We start from the raw sequence: 14,626 nt of genomic DNA, 5'->3' as shown, positions 1-14,626 counted from the left end.
CCTTGCTGGCTCGTGTTCCTACCCACGAGATCTGTCGCGCAGCTCCATTGGTCCTCGGTCCATACCTTTGCTTCGCAGTATGCCCTGGTTCAACAGTCAAGAGATGCTGTAGCCTCTGGCTCAGCAGTTTTCATTCTGCCACATTTCACTCCGACCCCACCGCCTACGTAAGGCTTGGGATTCACCTAACTGGAATGGATATGAGCAATCACTCGAAGAAGAAAAGACGGTTACTTACCTTTGTAACTGTTGTTCTTCGAGATGTGTTGCTCATATCCATTCCACACCCGCCCTCCTTCCCCACTGTCGGAGTAGCCGGCAAGAAGGAACTGAGGAGCGGGTGGGCCGGCAGGGATATATATCAAGCGCCATGATGGCGCCGCTCTAGGGGGCGACCTGCCGGCCCACCGAGTTGCTAGGGTAAAAGTTTTCCGACGAACGTGCACGCGCGGCGCGCACACCTAACTGGAATGGATATGAGCAACACATCTCGAAGAACAACAGTTACAAAGGTAAGTAACCGTCTTTTTTGGTAGATCCTCAAGTAATTTGTTTTTTTGGAAGAAGTCTTTATGAAAGCTTTGTGCTGTTGTCTTATTTAGAGGACGACCTTCAGTACCGATAGCATTTTGTCATAGTGCACTTTAAGTATCCTTTCATGACTGACAGCACTGTTTAAATAATGAATTGTCTATCAGTTTACTTAAATGGAATATGAGTGGACTAATTTCTTTATAAATGTGGAAACTTCACTAAGTATTCTATAAGGACAAATCTACATTGATTCTGTATTTTTTTTTTCTGATTCATGTAACCTTTCTGGAGGTATTCTGAATCTTTTTCTCCAGTAGAAATAGAGTATCTGAAAACAAATCCTTAAATGACTTGGTCTTGAAAAGTGTCTTTTTATAAGTTAATTATTCTCTAATGCATTTAAAAGGTTTAATGGAATAAAATAGTTGCAGGATTTTGGCAGAACAACTCTAAATGGTAGCCAACTGGGAACCTCAAAATACAAAGAGAACAGTAAGAAGAGAGAGAACATGTTTCACTTCTTTGTACATGTGTGCATACCTTCATAGTCTTCATGTAGTTCAGATGGAACTAATAGGAACAATGTATAAACTACTCTGTAGTTCCTAATAGAAGAATCTCTGATATTTTTATAGTGTGTGTGTCTCTTCAATATTTTCCTTCTTTTCAAAAAATCACAGAGCAGAAAGCATTTTTTTAGACTTGGCTAAAAATTACCTGTCATATGCAGATGATTGTACAATATGTGCCAAGATCCTACTCAGAGACAGTTATAGCAGATGGCAGAATTTATGTTTCATGTGGCATTTGTTTAAATGCAGCTATAGCTAATATTTTTCTATACTTATTAAGCCAGCTTTACTTTTAAAGAGTTATTAACACTGAATTCACTACTTTGTGACTCTCTCTGCCAGAACTTTTGTTGATGAGTCTTAGCTTTCTCATTGCAAGACATGGCTAAGGGTTATATATCACCAGTTTGAAGCTTCAGAGCATGACTGGCCAATACATCTTCATCCAGTTCTATATAGGATGCTGTATGAAGAGTAAAATATAGGTTATATTCTCAAATTGATTTGTAACGCTCACTGAATATTAATTTGGCACCAAGATGAGACTATACTACTAAGACTATAGTAGTTCTTCATGCTTTGAATGTTAGACTATTAAATCACCAATTTGAGGCATATTTGAAACTATAAACTAAGTCACCTGCTCTACTATGGATGCATTGAGAGTTAACCTGGATAAACCCCTGTGACTCTAATGTTGAAAAGCTAATCTTCTGCACATTAGCAAGACAAGAAACACCTCAGAATTCATATAGAAAATTCAAATTAATTTGAGTGATTTTATTAATAGTAAGATTATTTTGTATACTTACTTTGCATAACAGGATCTTTGTTTAGAGCATCACAATGCACTTGTGCTAAAGGAAACCAATATACTTCATATATAGATAGGTAACCTGAGATATAGAGAAGTTAAGTGACTTTATCAGTGTCACAGTGAGTCATTAGGAGTGTCAGGAACAGAACCTAAGATACCTGATATTAAATCCTGGCCCTGTATTGAAGTCAGTGGAGCCTGGATTTCACACTCATTTCCAGTCTCTGGAATTACTGGAACATATGTGACATACAGATTCAATTGCAGGAATCTTTGCCATACATGTTCATGCTTACTCTTTGCTGCTATTTAGTTTACCATCATTCATAGTTTTATATTATTTGGATCAAACAAAAAAGGGAAAGATAATAGTGTTGGCAATAACACAATAAAACACTGTTAGCCCCCTGATTTTTTATTATAATCCCAGTATTGTAACAGAAAGATATGCAAATCCAGAAGCATAGTAAACAATGAGTGGTCAACAGCAAAGGATGCAGGATACTGCAGAGAAATATAATATTGCATAACATGAAAACCTGTAAATGTACTAAAACAAAAGCTAAAATAAATAAAAATAAAGTAAGAGCCCAATTCTGAAAACATTTGCTCCAGAATAGTGCTTACTACTGGGAGTATTCCCATTTAGGTCAATTGGAGTTTTGCTAGCGTAAGGACTACAGAATTTTCCCCATACATTGGTTCTTACCTACAAAAATCATCTGTCATGCTCGTTTGTGCTTATCCGATGTCTGCAATATTAAATTAATTTCTACAGAATATTAAACATAAAAATACTCCATTTTAATGGTATACCTAAATCATTGTCCTATCACAATTAGTGTCTGGCAGGGTAGGGGAAAATATGATAGTTTGAATTTAAAATGCAGTATGTATGAGTAAGACTGTATTCTTAAATATAAAGGCTTAATGTTTTTCTTTTTTCTCCGTGAAAATTAACATCCATTACTACATAATTAAATTAATGGAAATTAAATGTTTTTTTTTTGTTTTGGTTGGTTGGTTGGTTTTTTTAAATCTACTCTTTGGAAGTAAGTATAAAATATCTCAATTGCTTTAAAATGCTGTGTTCCTGGATATAGTATCTTTGAAAGTTTTAACGATCTAATTGCCAGCAAGAGGCGAGTAGAGAGATAATCTGAAGAAATCATTGCTAACTCTCTGTCCTTTCCCTAATGGGCTGATATGTGCATCACCAAACCCACCACACTAATAGGCCACAGGCTAGCTGACAGTCTCAACAGAGGCCATGGATTTAATAGAAAGAGACTTTTACCTGTTGAGATTCTACCTCAAAACGTTAGACTAGCACAGCTTGACAAGATGGCATTTAACATCTTTGGGGATAGACAGAGGACTTTGATCTCCAGGTTCAGCATGTAACTCTCTAAATTATATCTGTTATATTAATAAACCAAAAATATAATTATCTTTGTATATTATGAGAAAAATTGTCCCCTACTGTTACATGAAAGGGGAGGGGTTTTACCTGTTGGATCCCAGCTGTAGAGGCAGAGCAGAAGATAGCACTTCAATGACTTGCCTCATCCACCAGAAATCCCTGTCAAGGTGCTGTGTAGGATTTGGACAATTCACTCTAATGGGATGGGCAGGGAGCAGGTCTAAGTGCTAGATACTTTACTTGACAACATAATAGAAATACAGTGGACCCTGCAGCTGGTTAATGACATTCACCAAGGTGGTTTATAAATTAGAACAACACATGCTTACTTAATGTATTTCATATACTAGGTAATATAATAAAAATAAACCTATGTACATTCACTGAAACAAAGAGAAATTCATCCCAGCAGCACATTTGTGTCAGTGGTTGTGTGTGTGTGTGTAATCTTTGAACTATTGTTAGTTGCAGTTTTTTTCAAAAGATGGACTGGTCTTGGGAGGCATTTGAAATGGAAAACAGAGTAGCCAGTATTTGTTGAAACTGGGAATAGCTCTATACCTTCTGCTTAGAATATTGATGTAACAATCCTCTCCTTGTTTCCTTTTTTCTTTAGTTCACAATGGCTATGCAATGACACCCCCAGCAGACACCCCCAGCAGAAAATCTCACAATAGACTTATTTTAGATATAGCAACTTTGTGGCTTCCCTGAGGACAGCCAAATGAATGTCTGAGAAATATTTTCTCTCTTTTTCCCATCTCTTCTTTTGGCTAATTACTTTCTAAATCAGCTTGCTCAGTAGTATTGCATTCTTTTCCAAAGAGACAAGTTTCCCTTGCAGTAAAGCAGAAAAACGATTTTGTTTTTATCCAAGATATCTATTGCACCCCCACAAAAATGAGCTTTTTGGCTTTTAACTCTGGGTGTGACATGTTTGCCACCTGTCTTTTCAGTTTAGAATTTTGTTTTTTAAGAAGTTATTCAACATACAGTTTAGAGAGTAGATAATGTACATTTGAAAGGCAAGCCAGTAGAGTATTTAGTCTCTGGTTATGAGCTGGTATTCTGTACACTGTGAATAAGACTTTTTTGTTTCTGTCCTTTCTCATTCACTTTTGGATCAGATACAGTGGATTTCAGATACAATTTTTTTTTTCAGAAAATCATTACTTTGGGTTCCATGCAGTTTTAAATTGTGTTCTTGAGTTCTCTTCAGCAAAATGCCTATGCGTCATATAACCTTAATCACTAGGAACCAAAAATTTGTCGGTTAAAAATATATGACAATGTTGAGACATGCTTCTGGACATATTGACAGTGGCAATGATCTTAATTGGCTGGGAAAAGAGCATGAAAATTATACCTAAAGATCTGAAATATGCTACAAATGAAATAAAAAAATGCAAGAAGATTCAGTGATTTAAGAATTTTTCTGATTTGTTTAATAAAGTCAGACATATAATTTTGAGATCTAAAAGGAATTATGCCATTACACATAAATAAACATAATACAGGGTGAAATTCTGATTCTGTTGAAATCAATGAGAGTTTTGCCACTGACTTCAAGGTGGTCAGGTTTTAACCACAGAGGCAAAATCAGTTTTGGTGTAAGTGAGTGCAAGTCCAATGATGGAAGCTGCACCCATTTGCTCTGGGGCACAGTTTCTTTCATAGACTCTTCTTCTTCAGGGTTGGTCCTTTCAGCTGAGATTTTTTTCACTTTCTTTTGTCCTGTTCTGATAGCTAGTGAAGTGCTTTGTAAGTCTGTGATAGGTTTTTGAGAGGTTTTCGTTTGTTTGTTTGCTTCTCTGAAGTGATACTCTGAACTTCTTTTATTAGTTATTTTTTAAAAAGAGAAAGAAGATAAAAAGATTGGATATTTGAGGGTATCTGTAACATCAAACATTTTACCTCAAAGTCACAGATTTTAATCTGGCCCCTGCTGGTGATAAAAGAAGGTTGTTAGGGGGACCTTGCAGACTGTATATGTTATGTGCTAACCAATTCCCACATACCAGCGTCCCCCTATACTCTGTATGTTGCCCCCAATGACCAACAACTGACGCTTTGAACTCTTTATATCATTTTTATTTAAACATTCTCTAATAAACTTTTAAATCTAATGGGCGTTTGGTTTGGATGATGTAAAATAAGTGAAGGGTCTCAGTCCACCTACTAGTGGATAAGAATCTCAATAGTTATAATTACTGCCTTATTTGGCTCAGATTGGCACTCTTGTTAATAGGCTTGGTAAAGGCCACGTATTGAATTGGTAGGACAGAATTAACCTTTTACCATAAGAGATTGTCTGTAGCTCAAGGATAAGAAACATTGATGGTGCTGTGTAAAACTGTTTGCATTGCTGTTGTCCTGCCTATACATGTTTTGTGGCTACTGTCTACGTGCCAGTCAATGTAGAACCTTTCCAAGCTACTATCACAAGGGAAAAGAAAACAGAAACTTACAGAGCATCATGGTGATATGAATAACTTATATTTAAACTTAAACTGCTGTTTACACCAAACACACAAAATGCTACCCCTGATTATAACTATAAAGCAGGGTTTGTGTGATTGTAAGTTGCAGTACCAGTTGGGGAAGTCAACTTCCATTAAGATGCGATGGAATGGATAACACGGAGTCCGTCTGGGCAAAAATCACGCTGGGTAAAAAAGCAACTAGAGCTTCCCCTGAGATAGTGCTTGGGGTGTGCTACAGACCGCCGGGATCGGATTGGGATATGGATAGAGACCTCTTTAATGTCTTTAATGAAGTAAACACCAAGGGGAAATGTGTGATTATGGGGGACTTCAACTTCCCGGACATAGACTGGAGGACGAGTACTTGCACGAATAATAGGGGTCGGATTTTTCTGGATGTGATAGCGGATGGATTTCTTCATCAAGTAGTTGAAGCACCTACGAGAGGGGATGCCATCCTAGACTTGGTGTTGGTGAGCAGTGAGGACCTCGTAGAAGAAATGGTGGTAGGGGACAACCTTGGTTCGAGTGATCATGAGCTGATTCAGTTCAAACTAGATGGAAGGATAAACAAATGTAGATCTGCGATTAGGGTTTTTGACTTCTCGAGGGCTAATTTTAAAGAGTTAAGGAAATTAGTTAGGGAAGTGGATTGGACGGAGGAATTAGTGGATTTAAATGTGGAGGAGGCCTGGAATTACTTTAAGTCACAGCTGCGGAGACTGTCGGAAGCCTGCATCCCGAGAAAGGGGAAAAGAACCATGGGCAGGAGTTGCAGGCCAAACTGGATGAGCAAGCAACTCAGAGAGGGGATTAGACAAAAGCAGAAAGCTTACAGGGAGTGGAAGGAAGGCAGGATCAGTAAAGAAAGCTACCTTGCTGAGGTCAGAACATGTAGGGATAAAGTGAGGAAGGCTAAAAGCCGCATTGAACTGGAACTTGCAAAGGGAATCAAAACCAATAGTAAAAGGTTCTACAGCCACATAAATAAGAAGAAAACAAAGAAAGAAGAAGTGGGGCCGCTATACACTGAGGATGGAATGGAGGTTAAGGATAACCTAGGCATGGCCCAACATCTAAACAAGTACTTTGCCTCGGTTTTTAATAAGACTAGTGAGGAACCTTGCGATGATGGAGGGATGATAAACGGGAATGTGGATGTGGAAGTGGATATTACTGCAACTGAGGTAGAGGCCGTACTTGAACAGCTTGATGGGTCGAAGTCGGAGGGCCCGGACAATCTCCACCCGAGGATATTAAAGGAACTGGCGCGTGAAATTGCGAGCCCGTTAGCGAGAATTTTTAAGCAATCGATAATCTCGGGTGTTGTGCCGTATGACTGGAGGATTGCTAATGTAGTTCCTATTTTTAAGAAAGGGAAAAAGAGTGATCCGGGTAATTATAGGCCTGTTAGCTTGACGTCTGTAGTATGTAAGGTCTTGGAAAAAATTTTAAGGGAGAAAGTAGTCAAGGACATAGAGGTCAATGGTAATTGGGACGAACTGCAACACGGATTTACTAAAGGTAGATCGTGCCAAACCAATCTGATCTCCTTCTTTGAGAAGGTGACGGATTACTTAGATAAAGGAAATGCGGTAGATATAATTTACCTAGATTTCAGTAAGGCGTTCGACACGGTTCCGCACGGGGAGCTGTTAGTTAAATTGGAAAAGCTGGGAGTGAATATGAAAGTTGTAAGGTGGATAAGGAACTGGTTAAAGGGGAGACTCCAGAGGGTCGTATTGAAAGGTGAACTGTCGGACTGGAAGGAGGTCACCAGTGGAGTCCCTCAAGGATCGGTCTTGGGACCGATCTTATTTAACCTTTTTATTACTGACCTTGGCACAAAGAGCGGGAATGTGCTAATAAAGTTCGCGGATGACACGAAGCTGGGGGGTATTGCTAACACTGAGAAGGACAGGGATACTATTCAAGAAGATCTGAACCACCTTGTAAACTGGAGTAATAGAAATAGGATGAAATACAATAGTGAAAAGTGCAAGGTCATGCATTTAGGAATTAATAATAAGAATTTTGGATATACGTTGGGGGCGCATCAGTTGGAAGCGACGGAGGAAGAGAAGGACCTTGGGGTACTGGTTGATAGCAGGATGACTATGAGTCGCCAATGTGATACGGCTGTTAAAAAAGCAAATGCGATTTTGGGATGCATCAGGCGGGGTATTTCCTGCAAGGATAAGGAGGTGTTAGTACCGTTGTATACGGCGTTGGTGAGACCCCATCTGGAATACTGTGTGCAGTTCTGGTGTCCCATGTTCAAGAAGGATGAATTCAAACTGGAACAGGTTCAGAGACGGGCTACGAGGATGATCCGAGGAATGGAAAAACTGCCTTATGAAAGGAGACTCAAAGAGCTTGGCTTGTTTAGCCTGGCCAAAAGAAGGCTGAGGGGGGATATGCTCGCCCTATATAAATATATCAAGGGGGTTAACGTTAGGGAGGGAGAGGAATTATTTAAGTTTAGTACTAATGTAGCCACGAGGACGAATGGGTATAAACTGGATATTAGGAAGTTTAGACTTGAAATTAGACGAAGGTTTCTGACCATTAGGGGAGTGAAGTTCTGGAATAGCCTTCCGAGGGAAGTAGTAGGGGCAAAAGACTTTCCTGGCTTTAAGACAAAGCTTGATAAGTATATGGAGGGGATGTTATGATAGGATCGTCAATTTGGGCAATTGATCTTGAATTACCACCAGACAGGTCTGCTCAATGGTCTGCGGGGAGATGTTGCATGCGATGGGTACTGAGTTGCTGCGGAGAACTCCTTCTTGGGTGCTGGCTGGTGACTCTTGCCCACATGCTCAGGGTTTAGCTGATCGCCATATTTGGGGTCGGGAAGGAATTTTCCTCCAGGGCTGATTGGCAGGTGCCCTGGAGGTTTTTCGCCTTCCCCTGCAGCGTGGGGCACGGGTCGCTTGCTGGTGGTGTCTCTGCAGCTTGAGGTCTTCAAACCATTTTTGAGGATTTCAATAACTCGGTCCTGGGATAGGGGTTGTATAAAATTGGATGGGTGGGGTTCTGTGGCCTGCCTTGTGCAGGAGGTCAGACTAGATGATCAGATTGGTCCCTTCTGACCTATGAGTCTATGAGTCCATTCCTGGCATTAAGGATGGTTGAGAACATTGTAGAGGTGGTACTGTTACTGTCTCAAGGAGGGATGCAAAATAAATCTCTAGTGGTAAGTGTTAGATGGCAAGTTGTGATTGTTGTTGCTGATTCACTCAGAATTGCACATATTCTCTTAGTTATCTTACTTCACTTCTCCCATCCAGACCCATTCATTTGTTTCATGTACCAGTTAAGTCTTGTCTTTTAAATGGCAAGCTCTTTGGGGACAGGAACTGTCATTATTATAGGTCTGTACGGTGCCTAACACAATGGGACCCTGATCTCTGGTTGGCCTCTCAGCACTACCACAATATAAATATAAAATAATAATAAAATAATATTTAAAACAGATTCTTATGACTTTAGAGCCCCCTTTTTATTATAGCTTTGTGACAAAGTTATCAGTGTCTTGTGATACTAGGACCTACAAATGTACATACCGACCCTGGAAGTGACAGAGGTACTGATTGAAGGTGTATTGTCAGATATTCTGTATTTGTTGCCTTTGGAGAATAATATTATGGCTTGAAAAGTAGAAGGGTAGATCTCCCATTAGGTCTGGGGATAGCTTTCTCTCTGAAGTTCAAAAGCTTGTTCTGTCCACCAATAGAAGTTGGTCCAATGAAAGATATTTCTTCACCCAGCTTGTCTCTCTCATATCCTGGGACCAACACAGCTCTTCTCTTGGTAGTGCATTGATCCGATGATGACAAATCTGTGCAGATCATCTGTTGTTGGTCTCATGGTGTGCCCTCTGATGACTGTACAAGCCAATTCTAGAGGTGCACATTTTGCTGCCAATGGTGCATGGGAAGTTCGCGGTCAGTGGATGGTGCGCTGCTGATGCTCTGTGATGTCGTTCGCATGCCTCTTGTAGACACCGGCAGCAGTCTTCCTCAAAGGCGATGCAGGTATTTCTAACTGTTGCACGCCACTGTGTTCTGTCGCTGGCGGCGTCCTCAAGGTCCGATACTGCTGTATTGCAGATTGGCTTTGATGGTGTCCTTGTAACGTTTCTGTGGACGACCTGTATGCTGGATGCCCTGGGAGAGCTCACCATACAGAAGCTGGCGGGGGATTCTGTTGGCATCCATGCAGCTGACGTGACCGGTCCAACGTGGCTGTGACTTCATGATCATCATTTCGATGCTTGTCATCTGGGCTTCCTTGAGGACCTCGAGATTGGGCACTTTGTCTTGCCAGCAGATCTTCATGATGTTGCGGAGGCAGCGCATGTGGAATGCTTCAAGCTGCTTGATGTAACACCTAAATAGTGTCCATGTTTCGCACCCATACAAAAGAGATGAGAAAACAATGACACTGTACACAAGCAGTTTTGTTGACATCCGGATGTTGTGGTGGTTTAAAACTTTGACACGCAGACAGTCAAGTGCCTGGCTTGCTTTGGTTATTCGTGCGTTGATCTCATCCAGTGATCCATCACTGGATATGACACTGCCCAGGTATTTAAAGTTCTCCACTACTTTAAGATGAGTGCCGTCAATGGAGATACTCGGGACAGAAGCATTTGATCCAGGTGCAGGTTGATGAAGAACTTCTGTCTTTCCGAGGCTGATAGTCCGAAGAGTTGCGAGGCCTCAGCAAACTTGTTGACAATGTGCTGAAGATCATTTTCAGTGTGAGCCATGAGGGCACAGTTGTCGGCAAAGAGTGCCTCAAGAAGGAGTGTCTGCACTGTCTTAGTCTTTGCATTCAGGCAACGGTGGTCAAAAAGTGAACTATCGAGCCGGTATTTCAAGTGTATACCTCGGTCCAGATCTTTCCTGTCCTTAACCTTAATGCATGGTTAAGGACAGGAGCGAGAACACATCCTTGTTTCACGCCATTGGTGATGTTGAAGGGGGCTGATGTGGCTCCATCAGACAATACTTCGCCTGTCATGCTGTCATGAAAAAGGCTTATAATCTGGACAAATTTTCTTGGGCAGCCAAGTCGTGTTAGAATGATCCAAAGGGCTTCCCTGTTGACGGTATCAAACGCCTTTGTCAGATCTATGAAGACAGCATAAAGGTGCATATTCTGTTCAATGCACTTCTCTTGTATTTGTCTGACAGCAAACACCATGTTGACTGTGTTCCGACCAGGTCGGAAACCACATTGACTTTCAGGTAGATTTGCCTCGGAAATACTGGCTATTAGGTGGTTCAAGATGATGTGGGCGATGATCTTCCCACCAACGGAGAGAAGGGATATGCCTCTATAGTTTCTACATTCTGCTTTGCTGCCTTTGTTCTTGAAAAGAGAGACAATAGTAGCATCACGGAGATCCTGTGGTATGTTTTCATCCTCCCAGATGCTGATGATCATGCTGTGGATCATGCTGCTAGTGCTGCTGGACCTGCTGCTTTGTATATCTCTGCTGGTATCCCATCTTTTCCAGGAGCTTTTCCTGGACTCATCTGGCTAACAGTTTTCTTAATCTCATCTATAGTGGGCGGAAAGTCAAGATCTGTCAGAGCAGGTTGTTGTGGAATTTCGTTGAGGACATTATTATTCACGGTTGATGGTCTATTAAGAAGGTTGCTAAAGTGTTCTCGCCATCTTTCGTTGATGCCTTCCTTATCTTTAATCAGCGTTGTGTTGTCTGATGAGAGCAATGGGGTGGTCCTTGGTTTAGAAGGTCCATAGACAATCTTAATAGCACTGAAGAACATCTTTGAGTTGTGAGTCTCAGCATAGTGCTCAATTTCTTTGGCTTTGCTCTCCCACCAGTTGTCTTGTATCTGACGGACATCTTCCTGTGTTTTGCTCTGAAGGTACTTGAAATGGTCCTGTTTAGAGACTGAGGAGGGGTCATTCTGCCATTCGATTAAAGCTTTTCTCTTTACTTCCAGTGCTGAGCATATTTCTTCTAGGTTCTCATCAAACCAATCCTGATGTGTTCTTTTCTTTGGTCCAAGAGATTTATTGCTACGTCAGTCACTATCTGCTTGAACTGGTCCCACTTTTCAGCTACAGTACCGATCAATTGTCCATGGGATGTCAGTTTGTCATCAAGACTCCTCTGGAAATTGTTGAAACACTGAGCATCCTTCAGTTTGGCTATGTTGAAAGCAGGTCACACATGCTTAGGGCGTTGGTGCCGAGAGGGAGCGTTGTGAAGTTGAAGAGACATTCTGACTAATCTGTGATCTGTCCAGCACTCTGCACCTCTCATTACTCTGGTGATCGTTAGGGCTCAGATGTCTCGCCTTCTGACAGTGGCATATTCTATCAGATGCCACTGTTTGGACCTAGGGTGCATCCACGTTGTTTTGTATTTGTCCGCTTGTCGGAACAGAGTGTTGGTAATGGTCAAGTCATTTTCAGAACAAAGGCTCCAAAGGAGTAGTCCATTGCTGTTCATTTTGCCTACATCATGTGGCCCGGTTACTCCTTTCCAGTTCTTGCTGTTAGTCCCAACTCGGGCATTGAAATCTCCAAGCAGGAGTAGTTTGTCTGTTACAGGTGAGGCCTTGATCAATCTGTCGAGATCTTTATAGTATTGTTCCTTTGAGTTGTCAGAGCATGTTATAGAGGGTGCATATGCACTGATGATAGTGGCATGACGTTTGGCATTTAGTGGGAAGCGTAGTTTCATTGATACCCACTGGAAGGTCTGGGAGTTGATGCATCAATGAGGTTTTTATTGCCAGACCAACTCCATGTATTCTGTCCTCTGTCTCAGTGTTACCCTTCCAGAAGAAGGTGTAACAACTTCTTGGTTTGCTGAAGGAACCTTCCCCAGGCAATCTTGTTTCACTTAATGCCGCTATAGCAATGTTATAGTGGGCTAGTTCTCGAGCAATGAGAGCTGTCTTTCTCTCAGGTCTTGCAACAGCTTCTCGATCCATGAGGGCACGAACATTCCATATACCAATGGTAAATTTCCTCAAATGTTTCTTTTGGTTTCGGCCACAGGTTGGGTTAAACTGCCAGCCACGGCTTGCTGGCCAGTTGTTGTAGGGCAGGCAATTTTTAGGCCACCTTTTCTCGGCCCCTCCCTTACTAGGGTGAGCAGTGCAGTCCTGAAGAGGGCTGCTCAGATGCCTGGGATGCTGCCAGGCAACTCTGCTGCCCCAGGTACAGAGCTGGACAACCAGCTATCCACAGGTCGTCTGCTTGCAGGATTGGGACTACGGCTCCCAGTGATAACCTCCACCTGTCGCTTTGCCTCTCTCCCATCGACGCAGGACTTGGGTGGTATGATGATGATGTTTGATGATTTGCACAGGACCAGTGCCTGAAAGCTTTTTAAGTGGTAGAGCCGTTGCACGGGAGCAATCCCACTCTCTCAACCTTAGAAGCCAGACACCAATGGTACAAAAAATCGTCACGACTGGTAACTTCTTTGGTTGCAGTGGATGGCCTTGACGTCTTTCGTGCCTCGTCAAGCCCTTCACTGTCCACAAAGCATTGCAGAACCACCTTCTTGGCCATTGGATCTTAGTGATCTCTTTCACCCAGTCCGCCAGAGCTGAAGTTGCATGCAGGGTAGGCATATCCCTAATTCACTGAGGGTTTGAGTCTCATCAGTTACACTCACCTGGTTTAGCCGGCCTGTCGAAGCCATTGTCCGGGGTGTGGCCACTGCGCATGCTGCAGCTACTTGGAGCCACAAGTGAGAGCTGAGTGACAGGTGGGGACCAAAGTGGACAGACCATCCTTGAAGGGGTACAACAAGTCCCCCCATCAGAGGTACTACCTCTCCCTGGGTACCCCATACACCCCACCAACACAGCTACAACATTGCAAATAAACAAGGGAAGATATCAAATTTTGCTGTTTAAATGGAAACTCCACAACATGAAGATGAAGGAAGCCAAACTTAACAGCAAAATCTACTTCCAGGGCAAATGCAAGAAACAAATCCCCAGAGGACTGACCATCCATAATGCTCTGCCCACTATACACATTTTCAAGTATGCTGCACATATCTGCAGAAGGACTTCATAAAGAAATGAAAAACCATCTCCTGCACCTCATATACTCCAGAAGAGACCACTTCAAACAAGAAATCATCACATGCTCCCACACACTAGAAGAAAAATAATCAGGAAACCTATCTGGAGATGATGCAGGAAACTCCAAAAAAAAAAGTATTTAAAAAAGTACACCCTGCTGATAGCCATCCAACACAAAAACAAAAATGTGAAACCTACTACAGAAACTCCACAACCAACAGAACACCAAACCACCTCCAGGAAAAACTACTACACCAGAACCCACCACATGGACACTACATGACATTCCAATAGCATCTACATATTAAGACTACCCTAACCAAATCTGAATTATCTGTGTTCTCAAAGGGACTGAACTTCTGCTCCCACCACTGAACCTGATGCCATACTAATATGCGGAGAACTAGAAGAATTCTTCTGACAACTCTGCCTCAAGGAATTTTTTCAAAATGGTGATGGCATCACCCACAACTACCACATACTTATGACAGTCTTAAGTAAAAAACATCCTCTGACTGGACACCTTCCAGTAGATGAAACTACACATTGGATCATTATATCAATTGCTTCTGGGGAAAAAAAAACTTGAAATCCTTAATAAACATTACATCCACTACAATCTCTTCACACTGAGAAAACAGCTAGACAGTCCCTGAAATCCAGCCACAGGATAGCAATCAAACCAGCAGAAAAAGGGGGCACCA

The 14,626-nt window shown here is 41.8% G+C and overlaps 1 protein-coding gene across 10 annotated transcripts in view; it reads left to right on the top strand.

Annotated features, from left to right (window-relative positions):
* Positions 1-14,626, top strand: part of RBFOX1 (RNA binding fox-1 homolog 1) — a 2,697,109-nt gene that overhangs the window by 1,593,927 nt on the left and 1,088,556 nt on the right. The window lies entirely within an intron of this gene.

This window comes from Gopherus flavomarginatus, chromosome 9 (assembly GCF_025201925.1).
Source record: "Gopherus flavomarginatus isolate rGopFla2 chromosome 9, rGopFla2.mat.asm, whole genome shotgun sequence".
Lineage (NCBI taxonomy): Eukaryota > Metazoa > Chordata > Testudines > Testudinidae > Gopherus > Gopherus flavomarginatus.
The sequence above is the reverse complement of the archived record's forward strand: the minus strand, read 5'-3'. Positions and strand labels throughout refer to the sequence as shown.